The following is a 23470-nucleotide window of genomic DNA, read 5'->3' as shown; positions in this document are numbered from 1 at the left end:
TACCTAGGTTAAAGAATGTGGTGGTTTGAAGGTGGGTTCTGGGACCAGGGACGGTTGGGAGAAGACAACTGAATTGCTGTTGAGTTGGATGTGCGATTGGATGGGTCCTCTTACTTGGATTAAACCTGCATTTGTTTCATGGAACTCCTGTGTCCAAGCATCTTATTTCGTCAAAGGGAGATTCCTACAGTCTTGGAGGTGACAGATTCTGTTAGCAGCGTCGAACAGCCGCTGAGCAGATCTAATACTGCAAGTCTCTTTCCTTGTTTTGTCCCCAACCCCCTTTTTCCCAGGGCCGAGTGTGATGTAAGGAGTTTGGTTCTTTTAACTTGCACAGCTCTGAGAGGGGTAGGAGGCCCAGCATCGGCTCCAGAGTTTCCATGTTTGAGACCAGGTGAGTGCATGGTAATTTGGAGGGTTAGGTAAAGTGTGTCTGCTCAGTTCTAGAAATGGAAAAAGCTAACTCCTGGATCCCACAAATTAGTGGCAGAGGGACATCAGTATAACAGGATTGTAATCATGAGGGACAGAGCTGTGATGAGGAGCAGTGACCATGGCAGCCTTTGCATTTTTTATTTTACAAACAACCCCCACAAAGTTGGTAAATTTATCAATGTGACAGTAAAAACCTTCTGTCTAACTTGGTTGGTCACTAACAGATTGCATTTTAGATGCTTAGGCACCTGCTGCCGAGATCAGGGTTTCCTACTGAAAAGATAACTCAGGTGGTTGATGCATTTGCCGTTTAGCTATGTGAGTAACCTCTGACACAAGCTCATATTTTTAACAATTTATGTTACAGAGCATTACATGCAATGTATAGTGTACAGATTTCCATTTTATGGAAGATTACTCAGCTAAGTGGGTTCATAATTTTGTTGCAGAGATTCTCGTGTGACCTGCAGGTCAAGCGTTACAGTCCTGTTAAAACAGCCCACTGAATGATGCCTCCCAGGAAACAGCTTTATATAATTTTTTAAAATTTTGCAGGTTTTAACTCATTCTTTCTTTATTCTAAAGTTGATGACATGGGTTCTATAAAGTGGTATTACGCCCTAATCATTCACAGTGCATCATGCCCAACATAATTGGTTATTAGTGTAGTTACACATACAGACACACATACCTGCCATTCTACAGGGGGCGTGTAGCCTAGCCCTAGGGCCTACGTGCAGACTAGAAACAGAGCTGGGGAAAGTCAAAAACACTTTCAAATCACACTTTATCTCTTTACAACTTGTGAAGTGGCGTGCTGAACCTATCTTTGTTTCCTCCAATGCACTGCTGATCCTGGCATCCTAGAGTAAGTGTTCAGGGATCTCAGTTTGACGTCCAGCTGCTCCCAGCCACGATATAACTCTGATAAAATGAATTAGTGAGTGCCTTCCAAGTGGAACATTTGCAGCCAGGCCATATTGAGAAGGAAATTACAGCCCTTGCCCCTGCAGGATGTTATTCTGTATGATAAGGGGAGCACTGAAAGTCAGCTGCCACTGTCTGTGTCTCGGTGTTGACATACACATCAGAAACTTCTCTGGAACCTGACCAGAATTAGTTTTTTGCTAAAAATTAGCGTTACGTAAATCTGCATTGGACTTCAAATTCCAACGCTTTTTCCTACTATTGCTGGGATTGGAGTTGGAATAGTAAATTACACTATTCCAAAGTACAGCACACCCCTAAGGCCAGTTGTTTTAATGACTTGGATTGTAAATGGAAGCATGGTCCAGACGCATTTGTTGTTCTGCCCAAGGAACGCGTGGGAAATAAAGAGTGGTAGCGTCATACAATCCTCCCTTCCCCCTCCCCGCTCACAAACTGAAATCGTTGCCTATCCTACTGTTCTGTACATTACTCTGTGGCTCCCTCGCTGAATTTGCTCCCTTCAAGTGCCTATACAAACACAATAAAAGGGCAAGCATCAAATATTCATGCTATGTGAACTTCCATTATTCCCTCTCAAGAGCAGGTCTGATGCGAACGGTTGGGCAGTAAGCGTAAGCTTGAAGTGCAGCTTGAAGTGCTCTCAATCAGGCATTCGCCAGCACTAATTTCACATGAGCACTTCGAGGTGATTGAGTTAGCAGCTTGTTCTGTGCTAAAAAAAATCACAAAAATGTAATCCGGGCAGGCGTACAGACATGCAACTTTTCCATTAACAGGAAAATAGCGCCCGCATAAATGTGACCAGTTTCAATCGCTGCAGAATATTGGCTATTATGTGCTTCAGTTATTAAACCCATGCATGACTGTGGGCTCGATTTAGATCTTGGTAGACGGAATACTCCATCACAATGGTAAGAGATATCCCGTCTGACGAAATATAGATCCCTTAGGATATAATGGGATTTGTATTTCAGCGGACGGGGCATCCGTCACAGTTGTGGCGAGTAACCCGTCCGCCGACATCTAAATCCGGCCCTCTGTCTGCTTTTTAACCCACTGTTTACTCTCCTCATTTCTTTCAAGCTTCATCCTGTTTCACCCGAACCACGCATTATGAATTACAGTTGGAACTGCCCACTTACCCTGTGGACGAATGTATATGTGTGCCATCTCAGTCTGTTGTGACGGATGGTCACACTAACAAACTGCAGTGACCTCTGGGCAGTTATGGTGTGTTAACCAGCCATTTATCCCTCCGACATATACCCTGCGAATGAATTGAATCCACAAAGCTCGCTCAATTGGTGGCCTCCATGTCACCTTTCTTTCTTTCTCCTGTAACCTACCTTGTTCATGTAATTTTCTTCTATTTGTGCTTTGAGATCAAATTACCAGTTGCTGGTCAAGTAATGCCCGTCTGTACTGGAGTGCTGAATTCTTTGTCTGCCAATAATGATTTCGACCATTGTGAAGGTCTACAGTAACATTTCCAAATTTGGGAAGTTAAAAAACAATTGGTTTCGCCCCTTCATGTAAATTTTGCCATTTATGTCAGTTTTCTTTGTACATATCCTCATTAAGTCTCATAAAATACATAAGGTGTAGTTTGCAGACAAGAGACCTTCAATCTGAGCAGTTCAAAAAAACAAGGAGCCAAGGAACTCTGGGGAAAATTGCATGCCATAGGGTCGATGTTTGTGATCAATGTTCTGCTGTTGGGAAAAACATACAGTAACAGTTTTTATAATGCTCAATTTATTTATAAAAGGTACATGGATTCAATAGTTTTCTTAGGAGAATGCCAGGATTGCCAAATTCCAACACTGTCTAGTCCTCAGTTCACCTTTTTAGGTTTCCCCTGCACAGCGCTTGCTCCGTGCTAGAGAAATCTATTGTTTTAATCTATAAACTTAAAAGGGGTTTACATCCTCCCTCTACTCTTTCCTGGCTTCTTACTGGTTCCTGTGCGTGCCACTCACCTTTCCTCCATTTCTATCGGCTGTAGCTTATTTTCCTGCATTTGCCAATGCTTGTCCCTGGCCCGTCTGTCTTATCAGTTTCCCACCGCCGAAATACTGTAAACATCCAATTTAGTTTAACTATATTTTTTATAAAGTTTTGCCTTTTACTCTTGCAGCATATTTATATTACACTTAATCGCTCGGAGAGATTTAGTAATTTGTTTAGAATCACAGGATGCTGCGCGGCACCGCTGAGGCTCAAACTGGGATCCCCAGCTCTCAAGTCAGCAGCTCTGACTACTGTGCTACATCCTCTCCACTCCCGTGTTATCTGTCGGGGAGTTCTTTCTTTCTCCTAGATGATGATTGATGAAAACAGCTCTTTGTTCATTACATAGGCAAAACGGATGCATTCAGATGCTTGTTCCTCGTTCTTCAGCTAACGTACACTTACTCTTGCACATCCTTTTTCATCCCTGCTTTCTGCTTTGTCAGTGGTTTTCTGTGTTTCTCTTTCTCCTGTTTTTTCTCCCATGTCTACATTCTCTCACTTGATCTAAGTCAAAGTGAGATGATGAAAAATATCTTCCAATGCCAAAAAATGGGTGCCAGTGACCACACCTGCAACCACCGACACAAATTAGGCACTGGATTATTGCAACCAGTTTACTGCATAGTATCCCCTTTTGTTCATCGTTTGTGTAAGGAAATTCCTCCATATAACACTTTTTAAAGAAAACTGCTTTGTATTTGACCGTCATCCTCAATTTTCTCTCATTTAAACCCCAAGACTCATTGTTCCTTTATCAGAACCCAATGTCCAAGGTTGAGAAATGTTTTGATGGCATTGATATTAGGGCACAATATTCCTTGATCATTTGCAGGAGATAGGAAACTGTACTGTAGCATTTCTCTCCTTTGTTCCTTCACAGTTGTATCTCTGTATCCTAAACACATCTCATTGGCCTCTTTCACTAGTAAATGGCATGTCCTCTTCTTGCTCCATGACTCATGACTTTATATACTGCACTGTTACCATAAATAATTCAATTCATCCTAGCCACCATCGCCACCAACTCTATCTTTGTCTTTTGAGATCCATATCAAAGGAGAGCAGCCCTCTTCGATGCACTCAGTATTCCCCTGTCATCACCATCGTCTGAGATGGCATTCCTCTTCCCCACAATCATATGTGCTCCCTTGCCTGTGACCAGTCAGCTGTGAGCCCCATATCTTCAGGTCCTCTTCTTTCCTGTGGATCAAATTACTTTTGACCCTTCACGTGTGGATCTCAAATGACCATGATCCTTATTTACTAGAGATTAATTGCCTCTTCCCTGCAGTCACATTCTTTTCTACCACCTGTTGCTACATCTACCTCCCCTTTAGTCACAACTCTACCAAATCCCTGGATTGTTTCCTTCCTTGGCAGTCACAGGTCATCCCACAACACAAGTTACTCTCTCTGGTTTAAATTAGCAACCTTATTCACCGCCTTAACTTCTTTCCATGGGACCAAATTGCCCAGCTGAATGTACCAGCTGTCCCAGCCCTATATATTTATTTTTGTTGCCACTGAACTTCCAATATATTTTCCTTTTTGGGTCACATTGAGGGGCTCCTATACCTAGAAAGCTAGTAAACCTCAGCTGCAGTTCTCCCTGGGACACAAGTTGTGTGTCCCCACTCCATTAATCTGAATGCTACCTATAGCCCTTTACTTTAGGTCTTGTCTGGGAAAGCCTCTCTATAATTTTATGATAGGACCAGAGGCTTCATATTATGCTTCACACCCCTGCTTTATTACTGACAGCAGACAGCGAAGAAAAGAGCTATATTATTGAACAAATAAATAAACACATAAACAAACTACCATTCCCATGATGCTGTGGGGAGAAAACAACACAATGACACAAAAAAGGTTCTCAAACGGTATATAGCGAAAGCATTGTCCCAGTCCTTCCTCTTTCTTGCTGCTCCAGCAGTCAGTTGAGTAGCACTTTATTTATCTGAAATCCAAATCTCCTGTTAATTGATATTGTTTTATTTCTAGAGTCTCTATCTAATGTTTTCAAGACACTTGGGCAATAGAGAGTTTTCATAGTAATGGTTTCATGATAATACATACAATGGCTTTACCTTCTCCTGCAGGTAGAGTGAAGGGGGTCTGTCCACTCACATTTGTAATTTATTATCTGCTTCAATTTTGAAAACAGTCACTAATTTGTCATATTATCAAATTATCATGATTAAAACTTCTCACAAGCTGAGTTTTGCTCTTGTTAACACTTAGAATACTGCAATTATATATGATATACTTGATGTACTTTCTCAACTGGATCATGAACTTGAAGCTATTGGCTGTTGCGAAGGGAAGTGGTTCTTGTTCTTTGGGGTGATGATTTAAGTGTATATTTATGTCAATTGCCACCTAAAATGGTTTCTGGCATGGAGGACAAAATGGATCAATATTATTTTATTTGCAGTGTTTATGGGGCCAAGCTGAATGCTTTGATGTTTAAATGGGATCTTGTGCAAATGAAATGTGTGTCCTCCTGCTCCCTTTAATTGCACATTCAATGGTAGAGGTTCTAATATTGTTATTGACTATATCCTCATATAAAATAAGTTTAGTACATTGCTATTTAATTATCCTACTCACTCAATTGTGATGAGTGACCAATATCCCTAGATCGTTAATGTTAATTTCCTGTTCAGCGCTGAGAAGCATAATACAGAGTTTGATGTTGATAACATTGATATAGCCCCTAGTAACGGTATCTCTCTACGTTGGACTCAGGTTGAGCCAGATAGTTTTCTTGAAATACTGACTGCCGATGTAAGGGAGGCTTTTGATACCTGTTTGGATGATTCTCCCAACAATAATTAAATTAAGAAAGCCTTTCTTTGTATTTCTTGAGGAATCAAAAACGCTCAATTAAGCCTGTGCCCCATACCGCGCTTCATAAACCTGACTGGTTAGATTTTAAGAGCCCTAAAGCCCATAGCAAAGTACTCAAAGCAGCTCTGCAAAAATCTCCTAGGTGTACCTTCAAAGTTAAGGCATGTTGGCGGGAATATAGTTTGGCACTTCAACAGAGGAAAAAGAGTTAAAGAATGCTGCTTGGGTGTCACTGCTGGGAGCAAGTAAGACTAAGGACTGCTCAACCATCTGGGTTGTGATTAACGGCCCTCTTTTATAGGATGGAACTGCCCCCAGATTAGAGATTGCATTAACAAAACTGACTGAGTGGTCAGTTTTGAAAGATTTATTCCACCCCAGATTTGGTATTATGTAGACAGGGACACAGCACTGTTGAGGAAATACTAGGAGACCACTTTTTGTTTATATGAGATCAACAGGGCTCTTATTGATAGTAAAAGAGACAAAGCGCCGGGATCAGACAGTATCCCTATTGACCTTTTTAAGGCTAATATACCATAATGGGGACCAATACTGATCAAGGTAGTGAGGGCCTGCGGTAAATCTGGCATCTTAAATACATGCTTCGATTCTTTGATTTTCCCATTATAAGAAGGTGAAAGTCACAGGTAGAATACTTTTGGGAAGACTTGACGAATGGGCAGAAAATAATGATATTTTGTCAGGTCTGCAGTAAGACTTTCGTAGGGGAAAGGGGATAGTTGAAAAGAGCCTTTACTTAAACCTGCTAATTGGGAAATACACTCAAATCAAAAAGTACTTAAACCTGCTAATTGGGAAATACACTCAAATCAAAAAGGGCCAATTGTGTTTAGCTTTTGACGATCTATCGAACGCATTTGTGTGGTGTGCAGCAAACTGTGGAAAGTATTATCGAGTTAGGGGTTGATCTACCAATAATTTCTTTCCATAGAGAGATATATACAGGGAGCAGGGCTAGGGTACACTATGGACTCAGGGATGAATGCACTTGTGAATTTGGCATAGAGAGAGGGTTTAGCCAGTGTTGTGTCCTCACACCATTCTTGTTCACTCTGTACACTACCAGCTTGGGTACAGTTTTGACTGAACGATACTTGGACCTCCCTCATATCGGACATTGCCTGAGTCCAGCCCTGCTCTATGCTGATGATGCCGTGCTCATGTCTTGTATCTCCATGGGGTTGCAGACGTTACTCGCTTGCTTTGCCAACTATATTCAGGACTTGGGTTTGAATGTAAGCCTGGGTAAAACTTTGAAAATGAAATGTGAGCCTAAAGCTAAGAAGTGTCTTGATTTTAAGGTTGGTGATGTTAAGATGAGTTTTACTTCCACTTTTTCTTATCTAGGAGGTTTCTTTGAGGCACATAGTTCATAGAAGGAGGCCATTAATGCCATAAAATTGACTTGTATAAGAGCTTCATCAGCGCAGCTTAACTTCGCAACTAAACTTGGCAGAAGATCCCTGAATGAAATGGTCACTAATTGTAAGGTTAAATGTGTGTCTGTGGCATTGTACAGGGTAGGAGTGTGGGGATTCTGTAATATTAAACCTGTTCAACTGGCTGAGAATGCCTTCTTTAGGAGACTTCTTCCTGTTGCTAAAGTAGCTCTGCCCTTGTTTGCCACAATGAACTTGGTGCCCCGTTTTTAGATGACAGGATTAGAGTCTAACCAATCTCGCTATGGCGTAAGATCTGTGCCTGCAAAAATACAGCTCTAAATCGAAAGATTGACAATCATTGCCGCAAGTCATCACCATCTTTACAAATACCATGGTTGACATGTATAGGACAGACTTGTCTGGAACTAGGACGACCAGAATATTTTGATAACCCGGGCTCTTTTATTTTATAAGCTGGAGGGAGTTCAAAAAGTGTTGTTTATTCCTGTTTGAAGGTCAAAAGCTATCTGTCAAATTAAATAAACCGAGTATCATCAACAATCAATTGACGGTTACTAGTGATGGTATGCAACCCTACATGAACATGTTTAAAATCACCAACTCAGGTTTATTCTCACAAGATTCAGACTTGATATATTTTATCGACTTGTAACCGTTCCTAAAATCAAAGATTGGTTTGTCACCTTAGCAACATGCCCATGTGATAGTTTATCTGATCAATGTACTTTGCATGTAATTTGTTTTTGCACATTCATCCTCCCTATTTTACTTGTTTATATATTAAAGCAATAATGCATTGCTTTACTGTTTCTGTAACACCTGTCATCTTTTTCTATAGACATGGTCAGTGATTGATATAAGGAAAAAATTGGATTATCTGTATTAGCCAGGCCATGGTGTGTGGCACCCCCTCTTAAAGTGTAGTATTGTCATGCTGTATTTTTAACATATTTCAGTGGTATTTGATTGTATGACTTTTAATTAAACTATGCAATATTATTCTTGAGTATTGATTTTACACTTTCCTGTAAGCTGATATGATTTTGATTGTCAAAGAAGAAGAGGAAATAGATACCTATTCCAAAGAGGACATGCCATAGTGATAGAGCTAGTTTTCATCAAGATTAGGCATTGCTTTAATTTTTGTGCTTCAGACAGACTGCATTTAAAATGACGCAGATTTTGGTGAAAAGTGGAAAACACATGGCACATGAGATTATGAAATGAGGTTTGGTCAAATGCTTTTTGAAAGGTGCACTTTGGTGCATTCAAAATGAAAGACATGAAATGAGGCCTGGTCAATGCTTTCAGTCTGAAATGCTTGTGCTAAATTAACATGTGTTTTTGCAATGTAGAGAAAACTCGTGATTTTAGTGGCCTCTTTAGCTGTGAAAATAATTATTGTATGTGTTCTCTCTTCCCAGCTCATTTTCCTTGTAATCTACACTCCCTATTCCTGTTTTAAGAGACATTGCCTTTGTTGCATATTTAGACAAATATATTCAGTTCATAACACATCTTATAATGTGTGCTAATTAACCATGCACCAAACACTACACGTGGGGCTAAAGCATTTTGCATGAAAAGCTATCTAAAACATTAGAGCATGTTGCTATGAGTATGTATTAACTGTGTGAGCTTTGATAATTTGCACTAGTGCATGTGTTATGCTATGTTGCACATTTTTTGCATGTTGTGCACAAGTAATAGAAAAGCTGCTTTAAACGAATAGCTTTTGCTAGGAAAAATAATAAAAGGTATTAGTATGGGGGTGGTAAACAGAATGGGTTCTATTTCGAAAATTAATACTGCTTTGTGTTTGTTTTATTTTTGGGCCTAAGATAAAATGGCTGCCTGTGAATCCAGCAAGGCTGTGAATATTATTGAATGAAAGAGCATGCGCAGAAAACAGCTACATACTGCCAAGTTGCCTTGAGTGAAGACCTAGTTCAAGGCCACTGTGAACTCTAAAGTCTTGCTATTCTGCCAAAGTACCAGTGTTTGTAGAATGTGCTTATCCAGCGTGTGATATCACAGGATGCAGGAAGCTGGATTGAAACATTTTTCCTAGTAAATGTTGCTGAAATATATGATTATATTTACCATTAACGCTTCTTTTGTTAAAACCGGATTTGCAATGAGAACAGGATGGTGAGACCCTCATGTCATCTATGATAGCCAATCGGTGCAAGCTTTACTGAAAACTGTAACAATTATTAGTGTAGTCAGCCAAGAATTAGAGTATAAATAATGACCTCTTAGGGGGTGTGTTTGCTTTTGGCCTTCTCTTTAAGCCTTGGACCTTAGTCTGAGAGGGAGGAGAGGAGAAGAGATAGACGAGATCAGACATCACATGGGTTAGGTACGAGAAACGTCGTGGGTGCAGTCTGGGAGGAGATTGCTGCAGCCCGGGAGGAGATTGCGCCCGAGGAGAGGTGGGGGTTCTTGCTCATATTTTTTTAGAGAAGTCCTTGCATGTCATATTTTTGGCAAGGCAGATCACATTCCTCTGTGGACCTGTGAAGGAGGGGCTGTCTTACTCCTTGTGTAGCACAGAGACACAGAAGATCAGACCAGGGTAGAGAGTGGAGCTGGATAGAACAGGTTCATGCTTTGACTAATTAATTAGTTTTTTAAAAGATGTATTTGTCTTATGCATTTATTTCTCTTTAAGGGAGATTTTTGCCATTTATTAATTATTGATTAGCCTTACAAGACTCACTCTTTTCTTAGAAACTCTTTAAGAGTTTTGACTGACATTTTGCGCCACATTTTTCTTTTCTGCATGTGATGCTCATATGCAATAAAATGTTCTGTATTAATGTTATTTTTCCTAATTTCCAAATTCTGTAACCTGATTGATATTTGACTAATGAATAAAGGGTCAGGAAAACTCTCTTTATTGTCTTAAATATTAAAGGCATTTTTGATTTTTCATGTTTATGTAAAGTCTCCTGAAGGTAATATACAGTGGGGAGGGTCCAGTACCTTTACAACGGTGAATTGGAGGTAATGAGGTTTTGAATTCAGAAATTACCGTGAAAAATTACCTCTGCATCAATAGCAAATTTCAATAACGGTAAGAATTCAATCTCCTCCTCTAATTTCAGCAGGTCGGACAGCTCGTTTCTTAAACAACAGGGTTCTTCTTTTCCCAGACTCTTGGATTCTCCACACATTCTCAAGGTATCTTGTGAATTATATCCCAGTCCAACAGTTTTTATCAAATAAGTTTCATCTATCACAAACAGTTTCTCTATTAATTTAGCAAGAAATCCAGGACCTTCCTACCAAAGGAGCAGTAGAACAAGCCATTATACATCCCCAAGATTTCCCAAGCTATATATTAATAGTAAAACAAAAGTTATGACCTGTCATCCACCTCAAACATTTAAACTCTTTCGTTTTACGCATCACTTCAAAATGGAAACTTTTCAGCACTTAAGAGTCTGTCTACAATCAGGTGATTGGTTGACACGTTTAGATTTCAAAGATGCTTATCTAACAATCTCCATTCATCCATCACACAGAAAATATCTTTAATTTAATTGGACAGATATAACCTAGTAATACATATGACTTTCCTTTGGTCTTTCTCCAGCACCTTGGTGTTTCATCAAGCTATTGAAACCGTTGTTTCCATTTTAAGATCACAGGGAATATGAACTATAACTTAACTGGAACTATGTTTTGATAATGTCTAAGGACAAATTGAAAGCATGTCATCTAGAAACAAGTATTTCCCTACTTAAAAGTTTAGTATTTGTCATCAACAAAGAAATATAAATTCTGCTTCATGTCTAATCCTTAGAAATCCTAGACTTTACAGTAAATACCATATCTTTTACACTTCATCTTCCAGACTCGAATATTTTGAAAAGAAAAGAACCCAATCATTTTCTAACTCTATCTCAAATCTTCATTGACACACGGCCAGAATTGTAGGATGTCTTTCCTCATCAATTAAAGCAGTATTTTCAGAACTGCTCTATTGCAGACCATTGCAAAGTCTAACAAGCATTTGCAATGCAATAGGTCTCGCATTTGCGAGAGTTTAAGCTTTTGGCATTGTAAATAACAATGCCTTTTATTTGTTTTTAAAATCAACACATAAATAAAATGCAATGTCATTTACAATGGCAATAGCTCAAACACGCGTAAATGCGAGACCTATTGCATTGCAAATACATGTTTCTTCTAGCTATTTGTTTTACCTGAGCCCGGCTTTAACCATGGCTTCCTGGGTTTGAGTGAAATGTAGGCCTTTGTCACTGATATATGCTGTTAGTCTTGTGGAAATATTACTTTCGTTCTTAGCCTGGAGTCTATGCACCTGAAATGTTGAAGTTCCTTCTTGTGTGAAAGCAAGGAAACTGAACAATTCAAATAAATTAAGCTGCTCACAAACTACCAAAGTTTTAGTAGTTTTGAGATTAATTTGTATTCATCCCAGTTTATCAGTTGGGGTGTTTCCCATCCGAAAATCGGGGATGCCGGTCTGGTAGGTACACAAATAGACAGCACAATGAGATATTGATACTTAAATACCCACAGAACCAGATACGGGTATAAGTGTTACCACATTGTAAGAGGAAAAGGGCAGTTTTGTGTCTACTTTGGAAATTAATCCCCAGATGTTGACTACGTTGCACAGTGTCAGGTAAGTTTGAATAGGATTGCTTGAAAAATTATCCGAATCACTGGTAATTACTTGGTAACTCTTTCCAGACCATCCTTTACTTGCTCACTATGCCATTACATTCTGGGATCAACCACATGGAAATCGAACTTGGCCCCAGCTGTAAAGGAATGGGAAGTGCATATCAAGGGCTAATGGTATGCTACAGAACAAAAGACCTAGGGCTCTGAATCTTCAAATCTCCGACCCATGAAGTTCTATGCCTGATTTGCTTGTTCGTTGCTTTTAATGATGCATGTTTCACATTTCTTTTCATAGCTGTACTTCTGAAGGAGGTTTGTGCTATGAGAACTAATGTCTGTTTTGTTTCTCTGTTTTGCAGGATGTCCGAAGCACCCTGAGCAGGTAAGTCTGGTTTGCAGTGACCAGGTTGGCGTACTGAAGGTCACTGGTGAGCTTGTATACACTCTGGACAGGAAATGCCATGGGACAACTTGATATTCTAATTATAAGCTTTCTGTCACAGGTCCCCAAATGTGTTAACAGACAATGGAGCACCAAGTACAATATTGAAAACCTTCCAGACCTCCACTACATTGCTGACAAACCTCATGGGGATGTCAAATCTCCAGTGTGTTCTAGAGAAACTCCACTCAAGTTGCTGAAACTTGCCTTAATTTTCCTGAAACTTACTTGTAGTGCACTGGAATCCATAGTCCCTAAAAGCCTGCACAGTCATTCATCGGACTCTCCCTTGTCAGACACCTACATTCCTCAATGTCCTATTCTTGTCTTTTAAGAAGCCTTTGTTTCCTGTCTTTAGAAGCTTGACTCCAGTGGGATGTAACCTCCTTCCCATTATCCTATTCTTCTCCATTTCTCTTTAACATTCCACCAATATCCTCCTTTAATATTAAAGCTGTCACTGCTTTAATCCCGTGTAAGGGATCTAGTCGAAGGCACAGGGACCCTTATTCACTCTGATCTTATGTCTTGAGACAGACATTGATTTGCTATCACAGCTAGACTTGAAATCTGCCTCCTGTATTTTCGGCATGGCCAATATTTTCATGTCAAGATGGTTGTGGAAAAAAAATCGGGCTATATGTGACAAATAACCAGTATTTCCCCGAAAAAATACCAACAAACAGCACATAAAAGTAAAAAACGCTTCAAATATTAAAACAAACTGTAAACCCTTGGAAGTGATTTTATAACTGAGGCAGAATTGCCATGTAAAAAAATACTATGGAATTTACAGAAAGTCTTGCATTGAAAGCGTGTGTCATCGCGATCGCTCTGAAAGCGAAAGTGATCGCGATGACGCACGAGTTTTCAAAGTGCTGCTGAAGGCTAGCGTGCGTGCACGGTCGTGTGAACGCAAGCGTTAGGCCAGCCAGCAGCACTTTGAAAGCTCATACACAAAATGTCTCTCCAAGCCAGCGCATGTGCTGGGCTCAGCGAGACCTAAAAATGAGAAATTGTGAACAAAGGGTTAAGTACTCCCACTGACACTGTCTGTTTTTCGATGCCACACAATTCAATTATATCGCTGCATGGGATCATTGTCTGGATCCACAATCTGTCCTGCAGTCTGCTGGCCCAGACAGCTGCCACAATCTCTACCTTGGATGGAGTGTCTAAAATGAGACATCCAACATCACATAAGGGTACTTCTCCCCTCGGTAGGCTCCTGCTGATCATCTCATTAGGGAAAACCTGCAAAACTGTTTTTCTAGTGGGTTGGGTTGCTGGCAAACTGGTAGGTCGATTAGCGGAAGAACCAGTGGAGCAGCTAGGTAAAATGGGATGCTTGTCTTGACCGAGGACCAGTTGGTCCCGAAATGTAGAAAGTTATTTATTTATTTATGAGTCAATATAAAGGAATCATCAAAATCATTTCAATCAATGCTGTTTATTACAGTTGTTACACTGCACATAAGCAGTTGCTATGATGTGAACATGCAGATGAGGGTAGTGGCTGAGTGTGTTATTGGGGTTTAGTGGTGTGCATCAAACAATAGCAACAGAAGGTTAAACAAGCGTTGGTAAAGCAAATGGGTCTGTGTTTAATGTGTTAATGCAGGTCGTATTAGCTCAACAGAGCTAGACACATGGGAAGGTGAAAGCAGAGAGGAAAGAGAGGGTTGTCATCATAAAGTAGTAGAGCATGCATTTCTATGAAAGCACTTGTTGGACTTGGCCCTTTTTCCCTCATTTTTTTCGTTTTTGCAGTGTTAAGGTGCAGGTGCTTACTTCTCCCAAGATGGCTGCCACAGACCCCTGCTACTGCAGGGTGGTCGTTTTTCATAGTAGCACCCTAGCTGCCAGGAGCTGGCTGGGACCCACAACAATGTTGCGATACCAGCCCGCCTTTTTGTCCCATAGTTAGAGTGGGGAAGCTCCTGGAAGAAGCTGGAACCTTCTAGAAGGGAGGTGGGGTTTTACTTTTGCCGCCTTGGCTAGAGGTCACCTGACCTAGGGCTACTTAAGAGTGGGAGGGAAACTTTTGTGGTGAGTTGGCCATTGGGGTGAAGCAGAGCTGGAAGAATCCACCAGGAGTGTAGGCGGTAGGGCCTAGCCAGGGACTTATGCCTCTGAGAGTGACAGGATTTAGGTACTGCCTCTTAAGTGAGTGAGGTGCCCTGTGAATCCCACTGATCTTGCCCAGTAGTAGGAGGACCCAGAGACTCTCTGCCAACCTGACTAGGAAGGACCTAGTCGCCCTCTCCATCCCTACCCCTGTAACAGAACCCCTTAAGGGCGCCAGATACATCTGCGCCAAAAGACTTCATCTGTCAACTGAGAACTGAAACCTAACTTTAAGAACTGAGACTGCATGACAAGAGCGAGCTGTAAGCCTTGAATGCCAGAGCTGAGACTGCGTGTCCAAGCTACCCTAGTGAACAAAATACTAAGCCGATTGCCAAGACACCGGGGATCGACCAGGTACCAGCGCTGTGACCCCCGCGCTTCCTACCCTGGTCTGGGACCCCCGGCAGCGTGCTCCGCTGAGCACTCTACCCCATCCTTAATTTGAGCCCCCCCCTGCGACGACGAAGCCAGCGCGCTCACTGCTGCGGCCTGGAGGCCTGGAGGAGTGCCCTGCTGTGTCGCGAGGCCCAGGAGAAGCCCGGGGCCCCGTCGCTGCCGTCGCAGCCGTGTGAGGAGGTGCACAAGGTCGGGCCGAGTTCCCCCAACGTCGTGAGGACGGACGCCTGCTGACGCCGAGACGGAGGTAAGCCCGGAGGCCGAGATCCCCCCTGGTGCGCCCCCTGCTGGTCCGGAAACCGCACCGCACTTGGCCCGGGTTGTCCCCTCCGTGGGAATCCCCTCCCCTGCCTGCGCGACGGAGAGACCCCGCCGAGGGATCCTGTCCGTGTCCCCCCTCCTGTGCTACTGAGCGCGGTGCTCTGTGAACTGCACCGGAGCATAGGGACTCGCTCCTCAAGTCCAGTAATCCTCCCCGCTGGAAGCCGTTCAAAGTACTGACTGACATTGCTCTTGCGTGGCGCTTCACGCCACCGACTCTGCTTCCTCAGCCGGAGAGACCGGGACGGCGAGTAACCCCATGTGTTATATGTTCTGCTCGAAGTACATTATATGCCCAGGAGTGCGAGTAGCGCATTGTGTTATATGCTCTGCTCGAAAGTAATTACATGCCAAGGAATGCGAGTAGCGCACTGTGTTATATGCTCTGCTCGAAAGTAATTACATGCCAAGGAATGCGAGTAGCGCACTGTGTTATATGCTCTGCTCGAAAGTAATTATATGCCCAGGAATGCGAGTAGCGCACTGTGTTATATGCTCTGCTCAAAGGTAATGACATGCGACTGATTACGAGTCACGCGTTGTATTAAATGTTCTACGCAAACGTATCCACATGCAACTGATTGCGCGTAGCGCTATGTTTATATGCCTTGCTTCACAGTACTAGGGGCCATTGATCACGAGGAGCGCTCAGTTCTGCAGGCGCCATGTTAGTGAACCCAATGTTTCCCCCTTCAAGTATTACGCTTAGTTAGACGGCCGGTTCAGGGAAAGACTTTACGTAAGCGCGCACAGCGCTAGAACAAGGTTAGGCACTGCATAGATATCACCCAGCGTGTCGAATGTAATGTTACGATGGTATGATGTTTCATGTATTACCTTGTTATTTCCTGAACTGCAACTGACCAGCTATACTTGGATAAACTTGAAGTATTTGCATAATTTAAACGGTGTGGCGTCCCTTATTGTGTGTGACTCTAGTCCATGAGAAGCGTGTGGTGTATGGTTGCTTAACACATAGCCCTCTGGTTGCCCGACCGGCTCGCGCCACGTTACCGCCCTTAGGGCCTGGTGACCCCAGGTTCCTACATTGTTGGCCAGCGGTGGGATCCTTGGGACTTGTGACCATACAGCACCCTTCCATGAGGCGAAGGGCGCCACAATTAAACGCCTGTTGTGTTCCAAAGCTCTGAAAACATTGATTGCTGCATTGTTAGTTCCACTGTCCAGGTTGAGAGTGCAAGAAGCCTGGTGAGCCGTTAACTGTTGCCTATACCCTAGGAATTTTTCTCCTTAGTGTCTAGGTCCCCACCTGCTAGAATGGAATCCCGGTTATCTGACCTCGAGGGGTACACAGCGAAGCAACTAAGGGAGTTCGCGCAGGAGTTGGGGGTGCCTGGGATGCGGAGGGCCAAAGCGCCGGAACTCCGTACCGCCATTAGGGCATGGGTAGAAGCCCACCCAGAAGGGAGAGGGGATGAGGGACAGGGGGCGCCAGAGGCACCTCAGGAGGAGAGCGCCCAAGAAGTCCTAGACATCGTAAACATAGAGGAGTCTGAAAATGTGCCCCCAGGGAGACGTTCTGGGGCCAGTAGTAGGACAGGTTCTAGTAGGAGCGCGTCTTCAAAGGAGTATGAGGACAGAAGGGAAGAGAGGCAATTAAGATGGGAACTAGCCAGATTGGAACAAGAAAGGGAGAATAAGAAATGGGCAATGGAGGAGAGGAGGATGGCGCACGAGCTTCGGATGAAGGAGTTGGAGCTGCGTGCCCTCCAGATGAGTGTGTCCAGTGAGGACACTGGTGGCAGCATACCGGAAGCTCCACAGGAGCTAGAAGTTTATTTACCCCAGGATGACATCACCAGGGTGTCTGAGGAGGCATTGGGGTGTGAACCTGAAGGGGGTGGTGCAGGGATCTCCCAACCCAGCGAGGTGGGAGAAGTGGCAGATAGCCCAGCTAGGTCCCAGGGAGAGAGGGTTGTAGGGCCTCACGACCTATCTGTAGGAAGGCGTGAGACGGGGAGGTGTCCCGAGGTGCCCCAACCGAAGTCTCAGGGCCTGGAGAGTTCCGCAACGGAGCCCCAGGTTGGGAGCCTAGGCTGTCCCGATGGGCCATCCAGTGCAGGGGAGCCCCTAGTGTCAGGAGGACCCAGGGCGACTGTAACCAGCGCACCTGAGGTTCTGGGGTTGGCCCAGTTTCAGGGTTTAGATCCTGGGCTGGGGTGCCAGGTTCAGGGGTTGCCTGACCTGGCGGGTGGGGCCTCTGCTAACAGGGTCCCCCCGAAATTGACTTCCAGGGGTACTTTTCCCATTAGGAGGGTGCTGAAATCTGGAAGGGGGTGTAGAGGGAGGAAGGTCTAGCCTCGGGCACCAGCTCGGCCTAAGGGTTTAGACCCTAGGTTGAGGAATCAGTTGAAGGGTCAAGGCCCTGTACTGAGGAGACAGTGGTGGTTTGAGGGTGCCTCGACGGGTAGGGTGAGGAACCCCAGAAGGAGAGTTAGGGGGAGGAGAGCCTCGCCCCTGAAGGCTGGTCAGCCTAAGGGTGTGAACCCCAGGAGGAAGGACCAGAGGCAGTTTAGGACTGCAAGGAGGAGGACCGGAGTGGTCAACGGGCACTACAGGCCTGGGGCTACTGCCCCCCACTCCGCGAGATCACCCGGGCCAGAGACATCTGGACGGCCCAGGGGCCGGTCCTGGCCACAACTAGCTAGGGAGCCCCAGTGGGGTGGTTTCATTGGTCCAGGGAGGTTTGTGAGGGAACCATCGGGTTCCAGAGCGAAGGAGAACCTGCGGGTGCTCCTGCCGTTGCGGGCCTGCGTCCACCTTTTCTCGCCCCAAGCAGGGAAGACCATCAAGGCATTGATCGGTCTACCCTGGCTTTTGGCTGGAAGGGGGTTATGTTGGACTTGGCCCTTTTTCCCTCATTTTTTTCGTTTTTGCAGTGTTAAGTTGCAGGTGCTTACTTCTCCCAAGATGGCTGCCACAGACCCCTGCTACTGCAGGGTGGTCGTTTTTCATAGTAGCACCCTAGCTGCCAGGAGCTGGCTGGGACCCACAACAATGTTGCGATACCAGCCCGCCTTTTTGTCCCATAGTTAGAGTGGGGAAGCTCCTGGAAGAAGCTGGAACCTTCTAGAAGGGAGGTGGGGTTTTACTTTTGCCGCCTTGGCTAGAGGTCACCTGACCTAGGGCTACTTAAGAGTGGGAGGGAAACTTTTGTGGTGAGTTGGCCATTGGGGTGAAGCAGAGCTGGAAGAATCCACCAGGAGTGTAGGCGGTAGGGCCTAGCCAGGGACTTATGCCTCTGAGAGTGACAGGATTTAGGTACTGCCTCTTAAGTGAGTGAGGTGCCCTGTGAATCCCACTGATCTTGCCCAGTAGTAGGAGGACCCAGAGACTCTCTGCCAACCTGACTAGGAAGGACCTAGTCGCCCTCTCCATCCCTACCCCTGTAACAGAACCCCTTAAGGGCGCCAGATACATCTGCGCCAAAAGACTTCATCTGTCAACTGAGAACTGAAACCTAACTTTAAGAACTGAGACTGCATGACAAGAGCGAGCTGTAAGCCTTGAATGCCAGAGCTGAGACTGCGTGTCCAAGCTACCCTAGTGAACAAAATACTAAGCCGATTGCCAAGACACCGGGGATCGACCAGGTACCAGCGCTGTGACCCCCGCGCTTCCTACCCTGGTCTGGGACCCCCGGCAGCGTGCTCCGCTGAGCACTCTACCCCATCCTTAATTTGAGCCCCCCCCCTGCGACGACGAAGCCAGCGCGCTGACTGCTGCGGCCTGGAGGCCTGGAGGAGTGCCCTGCTGTGTCGCGAGGCCCAGGAGAAGCCCGGGGCCCCGTCGCTGCCGTCGCAGCCGTGTGAGGAGGTGCGCAAGGTCGGGGCCGAGTTCCCCCAACGTCGTGAGGACGGACGCCTGCTGACGCCGAGACGGAGGTAAGCCCGGAGGCCGAGATCCCCCCTGGTGCGCCCCCTGCTGGTCCGGAAACCGCACCGCACTTGGCCCGGGTTGTCCCCTCCGTGGGAATCCCCTCCCCTGCCTGCGTGACGGAGAGACCCCGCCGAGGGATCCTGTCCGTGTCCCCCCTCCTGTGCTACTGAGCGCGGTGCTCTGTGAACTGCACCGGAGCATAGGGACTCGCTCCTCAAGTCCAGTAATCCTCCCCGCTGGAAGCCGTTCAAAGTACTGACTGACATTGCTCTTGCGTGGCGCTTCACGCTACCGACTCTGCTTCCTCAGCCGGAGAGACCGGGACGGCGAGTAACCCCATGTGTTATATGTTCTGCTCGAAGTAGATTATATGCCCAGGAGTGCGAGTAGCGCATTGTGTTATATGCTCTGCTCGAATGTAATTACATGCCAAGGAATGCGAGTAGCGCACTGTGTTATATGCTCTGCTCGAAAGTAATTACATGCCAAGGAATGCGAGTAGCGCACTGTGTTATATGCTCTGCTCGAAAGTAATTATATGCCCAGGAATGCGAGTAGCGCACTGTGTTATATGCTCTGCTCAAAGGTAATGACATGCGACTGATTACGAGTCACGCGTTGTATTAAATGTTCTACGCAAACGTATCCACATGCAACTGATTGCGCGTAGCGCTATGTTTATATGCCTTGCTTCACAGTACTAGGGGCCATTGATCACGAGGAGCGCTCAGTTCTGCAGGCGCCATGTTAGTGAACCCAATGTTTCCCCCTTCAAGTATTACGCTTAGTTAGACGGGCGGTTCAGGGAAAGACTTTACGTAAGCGCGCACAGCGCTAGAACAAGGTTAGGCACTGCATAGATATCACCCAGAGTGTCGAATGTAATGTTACGATGGTATGATGTTTCATGTATTACCTTGTTATTTCCTGAACTGCAACTGACCAGCTATACTTGGATAAACTTGAAGTATTTGCATAATTTAAACGGTGTGGCGTCCCTTATTGTGTGTGACTCTAGTCCATGAGAAGCGTGTGGTGTATGGTTGCTTAACACATAGCCCTCTGGTTGCCCGACCGGCTCGCGCCACGTTACCGCCCTTAGGGCCTGGTGACCCCAGGTTCCTACAGCACTAGAATGTTGGTAGGAGCTACACTGAAACAGCTAAAAGCATTAAGTGAGAGATGAAAATCCCAATGGGTTGAGCCAAGATTTAAATGACAAATTATCAAGCCTGTGGCTGATTGAGGCCACCTAAAGAAAGTCAGCGGTTGAATGGGGTGGGCCTAAGGCAGTTGATCTGTGCGACTGCTGAGCTGTCAAATCACAGACCAAAAAAGCATATGTATACATATTTACAACACTTACAGTAGCCTGTGAATTAAAATAGAGAGTCTGTAGTGTAACTGGAGATAAGGATTTGTCTTACTTCAGGGAATCCTAGGGGCATATCAACAACAACCGGCGATAATTATCGCTGAGCGCACTTAGCGCTCGGATAATTATCGCCGTCTAGCGCCGATTTTTATCGCTGAGATAGCGTGCTATTAGCAACGCTTATCTCATCGGCGATAAAAATCCTAGCGCTAACTGGCTAACGTGAGATTATCACTGGAAACCCAGAGATAATCTCACGTTAGCTAGTTGATAGGGACTCACAAACTTAGCCATGATATCCACCTTCCATAGGATATCATGGCTAAGTCAGTCCTGAAGCAGGTGTTAGGAAAGTAGCGATAACAGGTGTTATCGCTACTTTTCCTGACGCTATGCTTCATAGCGTGGGGCTTGATGATAGGAGAAATGTCGCTTAGCAACATTTCTCCTTTCATCTCAGGTCAGGAACGCCCACTTTGCATCTCATTAGAGATGCAAAGCTGGGCGTTAGAAATCCCCACGTTAAAGCAAGGTTTCACGCGTTAGCGTGACCTTGTTTATATAGCGATAAAATTATCGCCGCTTTTCGGCTGAAAACGGCCGCTAAAGCGGCGATAATTTTTTATCGCCTCGTTGTAAATATGCCCCTTAGAGAGCAGTCTTGAATGAGATAAGTAAAGTGATAGGTTGCACTTTAGCTGAAAAGTGTTCCAGTGAAAAGATTCTATGGAAGATAAAACATGTGGGGGGATGGAGAAGGGGGAAGGGGAGAGAGTTCAGGAGCCAAATAGAGGAACGCTTGATTTAATTAGAGATTAGGGGGGATGCAGAAGGTACTTTTCATTAGTTTGCTTTGGGGAACATGACACCATCTACGATGTGTTTAGGCCAAGATTCTAAATCTGTGTACTTTTCCTGGCCTTCTATAAAACTAAGAAGTTTGTCTGTATGCTTTTAATCCGGATCTCAAAAACAGCTACCTCAAAATAAAATAACTCTGCGATTCAGACTGCGACAAATTAGTTTGTCGAACCTGACAATCCTGTTTTTTTTTATTTTATTCCATGCTTTTGTCTAAAACTTTGATGATCCCCTTCGTTAACAGCAATACCAGCCCGTATACCTACAAATAACTCTATTTATGATCACACTTGCAAGTCATAGCTCTAGAGTTGTGTTATAATTAATATACAAACAGCACTACATATTGCATTGCAGCAGTACTTGTCACTGGCTCTCTGTGAGGTTGTGAATGTGTGCATGTGTAATTGATCTTTAGTTTGACCCGGCATGTACTGCTGGATGTTAACAGACCTGCCAGTAAACCAAGGTCCTTCCAATGAGCATTCTTTGAAGTTAAATGCAACGCAAAAATCACACAGTTTAGATTAGTCCCTTCTCATTGTCTTGGTTAGCAGCTACTTGTAACTAAAATAGGACCATTGTAATATATGCCACCTTTCTGCCATGGGCAGAGGAGAAGAGATTTCAGGAGATGATATCTCTCTGTTAAACTCATTTGAATTCAAAGATGAGGAAGGTGACAGGAAACTGCTGCTCCACTCGGAAGTGATGTAATGATTGCCAATAGGAATGGTGAGAAAAAAAGAACTTTGAATGGACATAGCTCACTCATATATATTTTTTCCCTGAGTTTTACATAGCGCAAATTCGACCCAAAGGAATCAGGTATCAGAGTGCTTTACATGAGCAATAGTTGCGTTACACAGGGACACATTCATTTTTGTTAGGCACGGGGAGATTAAGTGATTTTCCCAGAATCACAGAATGTTGAGCGTCGTTGCTGAGACTTGAACCCAGTTCCCCCGATGTGAGGTCGACCGCCCTAGCCGTTAGGCCACATCCTCTCCCATATATGATTTTTTGTCACCCCCACGATTCTCCCACTTGCCCACACCAAAGAGGATCATTGATTTCTGCTAGGCACTTGGCCACCATAACAAGTGTCTTCATCAAGAATGCCTATTTGCTTTGTTTGCGACTGAAGTCCAGGTTTGGACACTTGACAACTTTTTGGCCCTAAAACTATTTACTGCAGTTGTCTCCCATTTGTCTGTAACTCATATTTGACTGTCAATGTTGATCAGTCTGTTAAGGGGGTGCAGAGGTGATAGCATTACATTCCTATGGCTTCAAAAGGTCATCGTTTTTTTCCTTCTACAGTCAACATAGACTTGGACCGCCAGAGCCTGCCTGCCCTTTTGAGTGAAGGCCATTGTGAATCGGTGAGTTGTATTTAAAGTGCTTCTCTTTAGGTTCTGTAGGGGGCTACTTCAGTGGGAAACTATAGTGCCTGCCTTGTTGGTGGCAATGAAGTTTAACTATTAAGCTGCAGCTTTTTTTGATCTCGGCTAGACAGCACATGTGCTGTATCAAAGAGACATGATGAGTTTTATTTGTGGGCTTGCAGGCCTCCCATCTCCTACGATTGATAAGCTTCAGCGTCGCTCTTATTTTCATTGATGTCATTCGTCATGTCATGTGGGCGTCATGCCCTCTTCTTGTGTTTGGCCCTCCCATAGCACATGGACCCAGTACATGTCTCCT

General features: G+C 44.5%; 1 long non-coding RNA gene across 1 annotated transcript in view; it reads left to right on the top strand.

Annotated features, from left to right (window-relative positions):
* The window catches only part of LOC146798048 (uncharacterized), a 92476-nt gene extending 69324 nt beyond the window's left edge, over nt 1–23152 (top strand). The window contains exons 2-3 of the long non-coding RNA XR_014969094.1: nt 12698–12720; nt 23087–23152. This is a non-coding gene — a long non-coding RNA (uncharacterized LOC146798048). The remainder of the gene's footprint in view (nt 1–12697; nt 12721–23086) is intronic.
* The last annotated feature ends 318 nt before the right edge of the window (nt 23153–23470 follow it).

This window comes from Triturus cristatus, chromosome 9, assembly GCF_964204655.1.
Source record: "Triturus cristatus chromosome 9, aTriCri1.1, whole genome shotgun sequence".
Taxonomy (NCBI): Eukaryota; Metazoa; Chordata; class Amphibia; order Caudata; family Salamandridae; genus Triturus; species Triturus cristatus.
Note: the sequence above shows the minus strand (reverse complement) of the source record. Positions and strands in the feature narration are given on the sequence as shown.